This window comes from Haemorhous mexicanus, chromosome 6, assembly GCF_027477595.1.
Source record: "Haemorhous mexicanus isolate bHaeMex1 chromosome 6, bHaeMex1.pri, whole genome shotgun sequence".
Lineage (NCBI taxonomy): Eukaryota > Metazoa > Chordata > Aves > Passeriformes > Fringillidae > Haemorhous > Haemorhous mexicanus.
In genome coordinates, this window is record NC_082346.1 from 51,264,400 (window position 1) to 51,274,981 (window position 10,582).

Genomic DNA, 10,582 nt, shown 5'->3' on the forward strand with positions numbered 1-10,582 from the left:
CGTGCCACACTAGCAAATGCTGTCAGATGTGTGCCTGGCTATCCCCTCCCAGACGGGGAATCCACTGGCAGCAAGAGCTGTGATATTGACTCCTGGGTCACTTGTATGGCACTGTGCCCAGAGAAAAAGAATGCAGCTGGGATGCCATTGAATGTAGGTGATTGCAGTTACAAGCATGGCCTGGGGACAGGGGGTGGAAGCTGAGGAACATGGGTGTTAAATAGAGCAAGTCTTTAGATCAGCTTACTATCTTATAATCTGGGATGTGGGGAGCAATCCCCTCTGATCGTGTGCCAAGTTCAGCTGGGTCACATCAGACAGCCTGGTATCCTGTGCTCAGCTTTACTCCTGGGAGTGGGATGGCCAAAGTGTCATGGAAGGGAACTCTGGGGACCACACAGTTGAAACCCTTGCTCAAACCAAGGTCATATACATTGAGTTGCTCAGGATGGTGTCCTGATGGGTTTTGACTCCCTCAACAATGGAGACTCCACAAGCTCTCTGGGCAATCTCTCTATTGCAGTGTTTGACAACACCGACACTAAAACAGGTTAACGGGTTTTCTCCACATTTAAGTGGAACTTCTTGTATTTTCATTTGTGCTCATTGCCTCTTGTCTTGTCACTAGATGCCACTGAGCAGATACTATCTCCATCTTTACACATCTCATCAAAAACTGGGCAATCAAACACTGTTGAGACCTCCACAGGTCTTTTTTCTCTGGGCTAAACATTACTAACCTTTACTCTTTTAGCCTCCCCTCATACTTCAATTCTTCAATGACTTTAATGGAGTCATTCTGATATGTCCATGTCCTCTTTGCACTGTGGAGCCCAGCAATGCTTGCAGCTCTCTAGATGTGCATAGCAGGGATGATTAGAGAGAAAGGATTTCTTGCAGTGACTTGCTGGCAATGTCCTTCTTAATGCAGCTCAAGTACAGGGAACTACAGACTCATAGAATAATGGAATGGTTTGAGTTGGAAGGGACCTCAAAGGTCATCTAGTTCCAAGACCCCCTGCCATAGGCAAGAACAACTTCCACTAGGCCACAGGCAGGTCAAAGCCCCACCCAATCTCCCCTTGAACACTTCCAGGGATGGGACACCCACAGCAACCTGTTCCAATGTCTGACCAGTCTCATAGGGAAGAATTTCTTGCTTATATCTAATCTAAATCTACTGTCTTTCTGTCCTATCATTACAAGCCTTTGTAAAAAGCCCCTCTGCAGCTCTCCTTTAGGACCCTTTTAGATATTAGAAGGCCACGATAAGGTCATCACGGAGCCTTCTCCAGGCTGAACAACCCCAACTCTTCCAACCTGCCTTGGCAGGAGAGATGTTCAAGTCTTCTGATTATCTTTGTGGACAGATTCTCTTCTGGACAGATCCACAACATAAGAAATGTTGGGGACCCCAGAGCTGGATGCAGCACTCCAGATGGGATCTCATCAGAGCAGAGTAGAGGGGCAGAATCCCCTCCCTCACTCTGCTGCCCACTGCTTTGGATGCAGCCCAGGGCACAATTGGCTTTCTGGGCTGTGACCACACCTTGCTGGGTCTTGTCCAACCTCTCACCCACCAGCACCCCAACATCCTTCTGAGCAGAGCTGCTCTGATCTGTTCATCCCCCACCCCGTGTTCCTACTGGGGGTTGCCTGACCCAGGTGCAGCCCCTTGCATCTGGTCTTGTTCAACCTCATGAGATTCCCCTGGGCCCACTGCTCAAACTTGTCCTGGTCCCTTTGGATGACATACATCCTTCAGGCATGGCAACCACACCACTCAGCTTGGTGGTGTTCTCTGAATTTCCTGCTAGAACTTACTGGCAGATCAGGAGCCTCCTATCCCCATGCACAGCATCTCACTTTCTAAAACTAGGGTAATGTTTTTTCTCCTTTTCCCTTCAAAATGCAACCATTTCCAGAGAGAAACCAACCCTTACTATGCACAAATAGAGTGCTGATCTCAATGCTGTTTCTAAGGGCATTAAAATAATAACTGCAACAATAATTCAGCAATACATTCTGTGAGGCAAAGATACAACCAGTGAAAGTTGTTGATGATTACGACCTATCAAGAGGCTCAACAGATTGCAGAAAACCCCTTAACCAAGTTGCTTATGAGCTAAAACTTGAGAAATAAGTGGATTTGAGGCACGATACCGGACTCACACATAGTGTGTTCTTTACATACACCACTCACCTGAAGGAGTACTTGAGATACTTTTTTCACTGCTTCTTGTATAAATAAGAGCCAAGAATCTTGCTTAGAGCTGGCTTTTAATAATGGGCTGCAGTTTTCATGGTATATAAAAACTGATTTCTGATGAAGGAAGGAAGCCCAATTAAATACAGACGCCATGCTAATGACAAGGTGACGAACAAATGACTAAGATAGATTTGAACACACCTAGGCCACACCTCAGGACACTTGCAGGAGAAAGCCTGCTGCTGAACATGGGAAAGCTGCCCTATGATTGGAAAGAAAGCAGAAAAAATCAGTACAGTTTCAATTTCTATGAATAATGTGAATCTCTGGACATTAATATTAAAGAAAGTCCAAATTTTTCTCTCATATGTTTCCAGTGTCAAGCCATGACAGAAAAGAAGGTAAAGGAAAGGGTAACAGGTCTAGACCCAGCTGTAAAATATCTGTATTTGCTGAAAAATCTTCAACAGCAATAACCAAGGATTTTTATCATAATTATAAGCAGAATGTTGATTTAGAAATAGTTTAGCCATTTTGCTGAGTCTTGAAGATTGGGTTATTTCAGAGTAATGTTGCATATGTTTAAGATATGATACAGATAGTGAACAGGGAATTTCCTCACTTACACTGGGGACTTTTCTAAAGATTCCACAGCTCTTACACTCCTAGCACTGAACTCTCCATAGGTAGTTAATTCCCAGCTTGCAAAATTTAATGTAAATACATGTGCTTTAAGCCAAGAAGTTGATAGAGGTTTGTTTATGCAAGGTTTCTCTCTCAGCTATATATAGTAACCATTGATGGCACAGGCAGGGTGTTCTACAGCATAAACAAGGCCTCAGAGGCTCTCCTTAGCCTGTGCCTAACCACAGATACCAGGTGTGTATATACCTTCAAAGGGATGGAGGAATATCTTAATTTGTTGTCTCATTGAAACTAAAGCACTTCCTCATAACCATAATTTAAAAAGGGAGGCAACATGGACTAGAAAATAAATTTGTAATAAGTTGCTCTTTTCTGAACCTATTAATACTTTCTCCTGAAAAGGGGAAGAGTGTGCAGCCTTTGTAACATGTGAGGTGTGATCAGTCTGATTTAGGGCATCTGTTTCCTTACAATAATGTAAACATTATCTTCTATAAACAGCTCAGGTCTTGAGGAATCTCTCAAAAATTATTGCTTACTAAGTAGAGCACTATTAGAGATGACCTACAGAGATAGTAAGCACTGCAAAGCATCTCCATTTAGTTATGGGGATTTTTACAATTCTTTTAGTCCTAGGATTTCCTACCAGCAAATCTATTACACTACACAACAAACAGGTTGAAGAATTCACCAAACTATCAAAGTTTGGGATAGCTTGGAATTGGCTGGCATGCCCACAATTTCTGCCCCCACAACCATCTGAAGTGTTCCTCCACCTGAGAGCCTCTCCCTGACAGCGTTTGTTTGGGCCAGATTCTCACAGGCCCACACTGTTTGAGTTCAATAGAATGAATTTTCTTATTTTAAGCTCCCTTAAAAAGAAATTATAGAGAAACATAAATCCAAATAATTGACAAATACTACCCCCAATCCCCCAAAGGCTGAAGTGTTCTCTTCCTTCAAAGTCTAATTTTTTTCCCCAAGACCTTTCTCAATCTCTCAATCCCCTCTTATCACTCAATGAAAGAGAGAATATATTGTCCCCAGAATCCCAGTCAATTCTTCCCTTAATTTCCAGGCTTTTTGTTCTCCTGAGGCAGCAAAATAAAAGTCACATTTTGCCTACATTCTCTCTTCAAGGACCTGTGCTCTACACAGACAGATAAACACATTTTACTCTTCAATATTTCTGGAATAGTGATACCTTACCTATTTCTGAAGTGCATGGCTGTATGTAAATACATGCAACACTCTTGTAACACCACTACAAGCTTTTCTTGAATTAGGTCACTATTTGCAAATCCAGCGGTCATTTGTCTGAAAACAAAACACTGTATTTCAGGAACAGAGCAGAAGTGGCATGGCAGCTGTCCTCCCTCCTGCCCAGCTCCCCACCTTTCTTTCCCTGGAGAGGATATAGGGAAGGATCCCATCCAGCTTCTTCTGTCATCTCTTCTTCTGCAGAGGATTCAGCAGAGAGATATAGTACAGAATCCTAGAATCATGGAGTCAGAATGGTTTGGGTTGGACAAAAACTCAAAGGTCATCTAGCTCCAACCCTCCTGCCATGGACAGGGACACCTTTCACTACACCAGATTGCTCAGACCCCATCCAACCTGGCCTTAATTACTTTCAGAAATGGGGCATCCACAACTTCTCTGAGCAACATGCTTCAGTGCCTCACCATCCTCACAGTAAAGTATTTCTTCCTAATCTCAACCTACTCTCTCTTAGTTTGAATCCATTCCTCCTTGTCCTGTCACTACATACTCTTGCAAAATGTCCCTTTCTGTCTTTCCTGAAGGATCTCTTAAGGTACTGCAAGCCTGCAATTAGGTTACTCCAGAACCTTCTCTTTTCTAGGCTGAACAACTGCAATTCTCTGAGTGAGAGCATCTCTTAGGAGAGCAGCTCCATCCCTCTAATCATCTTGGTGCCCCTCCTCTGGACTCACTCCAACAGGTCTATGTCTTTCTTCTGCTGAGGAGCCCAGAGCTGGATGCAGCACTCCAGGTGAGATCTCATGAGGGCAGAATGGAGGGGCAGAATCCCCTCCCTCACTCTGCTGCCCACACTGCTTTGGATGCAGCCCAGGGCACAATTGGCTTTCTGGGCTATAAGTTCCCATGGCTGGGTCATGTCCAGCCTCTCACCCACCAGCACCCCCAAGTCCTTCTCAGCAGGGCTGCTCTGATCTGTTCATCCCCACCCTGTGTTGATGCTGGGGTTGCCTGACCCAGGTGCAGCACCTCGAACTAGATCTTGTTCAACCTCATGAGATTCCCATGGGCCCACTGCTTGAGCTTGTCCAGGTCCTTCTGGTTGGCCATCCCATCCTTCAGGTGTGTCAATCACACCACTCTGCTTGGTGCCATCTGCCAGTTTGCTGAGGGTGCCCTCGATCCCTCCATCCATGTCGTTAATGAAGATATTAAATAACACTGCTCCCAGTACAGACCCCTGAGGGACACCACTTGTCACTGAGGTCCATTGGGACTCTGAGCCATCGACCATGACCCTCTGGATCAGACTGTCCAGCCAATTTCTTATCCATCTAACAGCCCATTCATCAAATCCATCTCTCTCCAATTTAGAGGGAAGGGTGTTGTGGGGAACCATGTCAAAGCTCTACAGAAGTCCAGATAAATGACATCTGTGACCCTTCCCTTGCCCACTGATGCAGCCACTCCATCATAAAAGGCCATAGGCTGATGAGGCAGGACTTGCCCTTGGTAAAGCTCTGCTGGCTGACCCAAATCACCTCCCTGTCCCTGATGTGCCCTAGCAGAGTGTCCAGGGGGGTCTGTTCTGTGATCCTCCCCAGACACAGAGGTGATGCTAACAGCTGGGTAGTACCTAGGGTCTGCCACTCTATCCTTTTAAAAGATGGGTACAATGGTTCTGTTTTGCCAGTCACCTGGGACTTCACCTGACTGCCATGACTTTTCTAATATCATGGAGAATGGCTTGACAACTATATCAGCCAGTTCTTCTAGGAATGCCTGACTCCTCTATCCTCTTTTGGCTGTTCTTGCTTTCCTAGCCAGAAGTAAGGGGGACATGGGAGAAGGCAGGAAGAATAAGGAAGAAATTCTAGATACATTCTAGATTTCTAGGCCTCCTCTCTATAACACCTCTTCTACTGAGTAAGAGAGAAAATCTCACACTCCCTCACTCACAGTCACCCCCTGAAATTGAATCTTTCCAGTCCTCTCTTCTCACACCCTTTTAAATCACCCACCCACTACCAGAAATTCTCCAAGCACCAACCCCACTCCAGTTACTACCTCCTTAAAAGACTCACTACCAAGTTCCCTTCAGCTCCACTGTCACCTTTTACCCTCAGCTTCAGCATCTCCTCTAGAATCAATGTTACACAAAGGGAAGAGCAAAAGGTCAGGACAAGATGTAGGTAGCAGTTCAAGAATACTAAAGAACCAATACATTGAAGAACTGGTATTGGTTTACTTATTGCTTCTCCTCAAAGCCCCGGGATTTATATCTCCTATGAAATTTGCTGCCTTTCTCCTCAGCAAGTCCTTTAGTTAAATATGACTGACCTGCTAAAAAGAAAAAAACCCACAAAAACCACCAAAAATAATAAAAAAAAAAAACCCAAACAAAACAACAGCAAAGAAAACCCCAAAATCCCAAAATGTTTCTCCTCCCAAGAAGTCTGTGAAACACTGGCCCACAATTCATATCCTTCACTATTTAAATGGCTTGATATTGCAAATTCTCTTTGAATTGCCTTTGGTGAAATTTTACAGCTTTTAAGGTTTCATCTGCTGAGAAAATGCACATATTTTTTTCCTGTTAGTTTCAACAATCTCATTGTCCTATAACGCCTCGATAGGAGACACTAAGGCTGTTGGCTTTCTAGTGTCAGTCCTTATCACCAGCTCTTGACACTTTAAGTAAATGTGGAGGCAAAAACACTACATAGAAAATGCCCTGTATTCAAAGTGAGCTGACCACCAAGAGAAAAGTCCCAATATTAAATTAATAAACCACACATAGACTATCATACCAAGAATATCTTGATTCCTTTTCCTTACTTCCTCTCTCCAGCTTTGACCTCCCTTCTGAATGGCTTTCTCAAAATCAACAAAGCTAAAGAGTCTTGCACAGATAATCAGAGTGGAGGCCATTCCAAAAATCTTCACTTACATTAGAAACATGCACCTGGAAAAAAAGTGTTTGCACAGGCACCAGACACTAGCAATACATCTCAAGGCACTTCATGTCAAAGAAACATCAATGGGTGTTTTGAAGAACATGCAGACAGCATGTTCTTTACAGCATTATTCTGTTAGCACAAACATCATCTGAGCTCCTTTCTTTTGTGAGGGACAAGATCAAGTTCTGTCGAGTTTGGTTAAATGTTGAGTTATCTGACTACCACTGAGTATCAAATTATCTAATTACTTTGGAAAGAGGTGTAAGAATTTAATTATGAACTATTTCCCATTGAGCGTGCTTGAAGTTGTTTGATCCATTAGCACTTAACATGGGGGCAGGAGGGAAATATCAGAAATTAACCTGAACTTCAGCATCACACTTTCTGGAACTGCTTCTACTAGACATGCAGTGACACCTCAGAGATTACCAGATGATGAGAGCAATTAAGAAGCTGTGTCTCACAAAGCAAATAGCACTCTCCATGTAAGACTGAAACATGAAAAGGAGACTTTTTACTGTGGGATCAAAGGGAAAGGGAACTAAGAAAACAGCTGTGAGAAATTAGGGCTGAAATGCAAATTTTCCCACCTGGAGAATTTACCCTCGAGATTGCTATGTTGTGCAACACATCACTTTGTAATGCCAGAACTGAAAGCAAGGCAACTGAGGCAGTGAAAGGTGCAGGCCTCTAGACTCCAGGCTAACTATGCTGATGTGGCTGCACTACGGCTCAAATGTGACAATTGAGCTCTACACAGCTTGCTGCTTGCCCCCTTAGAAATCCCTGCAAAGAGCTGTTTTGCACAGAATAAACATACTCTGGGAAGTAAGCAAACCTAGCTCATGATGCCTCCTGTGACAGCCAGCCCAGGGCAATGCAGAAAGAAGCAAAAATGTAATTGATTATATAACTTTGGAAGAATGTACAAGCCACAGCAGTTGTATTAGCATAGTAAAGTCCTTGTCCTTGCTGATTTCTAATGTAAAGGATTTTTTCATAGAAACACTATGCAATGTTGCAGCAGGAGATTAATTACTGATAGTTAGAAAACAGAGAGTACAACATTGCTCTTTGTAAATTGGATCCTGGTTCATAGACCCTTTTGATGATTAAAACTCTGAAACTGCAACTAAAAAATTATGGGGAGTGGAAATCATACAAAAAAACCAAAAAAAACTATTTGCAGGGATGAAATATGTGAATTACATGTATGGATAAATAAATTGAGGGGGAAAAGTCTACTCCTTCTTGAAAGCAGGGTCTTTATGTAATACCCTTGATCTCCAATCTCAGGGCAATGAATTGGAAGAAGAAATAAAACAACTGAGGAAAAAACTTGAGCGTGTGTCCTTGAGCAAAACACTCCATGAAATGCAGATTATATCTGAGCTGACCTCTCAACAGGACATACTTTGGACTTAAAAGAACATACTTCTTAGCAAGGCACACTTTTTACTTCACAAGAAGCAACTTCTTCCCCTTTGGAAAGTTGCAGTTGAAGATATATTCACACTGGTTGAAAAAATGTGGGGTTTTTCCCCAAAGTATTATTTTCACTTCTGTGAAATTCCCTTAGGGTGAAATATTACAGCTACACATCAGTTGTGCCACTGGTCCATTACAGCAACTGTCTGGGGAGTTATGCTCTTTCCAGCTATGCTGTTGCAACTATTTGCCATTGTAGTCAGAAGAGAGAGCTCCATTTTATCAGCTCTGACTGAAAAGTTCAATTCTGCTCTGGACTTTGCACTTAGCAATCAGCAAGCAAATGAGCAAAGTGGGATATTTCAGGTGCAGATGTTTAATTTTGCAGAAAACAATCAATCTGAATACCTTTAATATCTTTAAGACATAGCTAAGGAAACATTAGTCCTGCACATCTCTAAAGAAATTAAATTGTTTATTTGGGATGTTCAGTGCATCCCTCTCTTCGTGATCTTGATGAAAATCACACTTAGAAATTAATGATCATGAGCACATGTTCAATGGTACATGGAGATCCTCATCCAAGGACAGACAGATATGCTGATGTTTAAAACATATCTCCAAATTCTGAAAGAAAAAGAAAAAGGGATAGGATTTGTTGCTCTGTCTGAAAAGGTTTCTGTTAGGCAATTTGGACAGTAGCAAAGAAAATGAAGTCTAAGAAAATAAACAATGGGAATAAATAGTAATTGTTTTGGAAGAGGAAGCTATATGTCCTGAAGACACAGGACCTCAGAGGTGCACTGCACTTGGTTAGTCAGGTAGCTAGTAAATGCTTTCTGGCTGACTAGATCTGTTTTGTAGCATGGCTAATACATCTGAGGGGGGAAGAATAGGTCTAGTGATGAAATTTGTACTTATAATATTTTAACTTGGTGGACACAGAAAGTGTGGGGCATAACACCAAACAAGTAATGTGAGGTATAACTGTGGTACTAAATGAAAAGGGAATTGCATTCACAATAATTGCCGTGTAACACACACTAGGTGACGTATGTCACAAATGATTCAGCTCAATTATTTCACAAATGCTTTTTTTTTTTTTTTTTTTTTAAACAATGATCTATGAAAATCTTTTGAAGCTAAATATGCCTTTAAACCTGTTTGGAAGCAAAGAGATTATAACTACATTGACACTGGCCATGGAAAAGCTGGGTAACTTGGGACTCTTGGAAGGGACATGATCAGCAGCACAGCACAGCTGCCATGCTTCCCACTGCACTGCAGGGAGGAGGATTCAGTATCCTTACCCTGGACATTTCCACTGCTCCACAAATAGTATTTCAGATCTTAGGCACCACCTTGTCTTGCTGGGCACCTTCCTTTGTCACCTCCCCTATGTGCCAAGTGTGTTCCTGAGCACAGAACATGTGGGAATACCAGAAAGGTGAATTGCCCAGGAAAAATTCTGAAGTATCTGAAGCAGAGGGACATAACTTCTAGAGAAAGAAAACAACAAGAAATTCCATTAAATTTGTTTTCCTCAAGTTATAATAAGACCGAAACCTCCCACAGACACGTGCCCCTTCTTCCCCTTCAATCAGTGTGTAAGCCACTCACTGAAGAATGTATATATTATAGATCTATGTATCTTAAAAGTTGCTTAATAATGGGCTGTGGCCCATTGAAAGGAAAGGAAAGGAAAAATGCAGCACTTGCTCAAGAGCTGTTAAGTGAGGAGACACTTCAATAACTCCTAAAGCAGGAGGAGCTTTGGCAACCTCAGAACGGGAAAATAAATTTTAAAAATTTGCATTTTTGGACTCATCTGGTGGTCACTGCTTCTTCCTGAAGAAGTACTCATCCAAACAACCTAATGAGAATAAGTGTCCTCCCTTGTCCCTGATTTCAGGAGGGTCTGGACTGGGTCCTGCTGAGGTCCCCCTGGCTGCCCAGCTGTCTGCAGGGCAAACTGCAGGATGACAAGCAGCTTGTGGGATGCCAAAATGATGTTGAGATTTTACAACTTGCCTTGGCTGTTCACAGCCTGAAAACTTGCAAGGCTGTATTGTCCTATTTTTGCTGCTGAAAGATAAAATCAAACTCAAGTTGAAGTCAG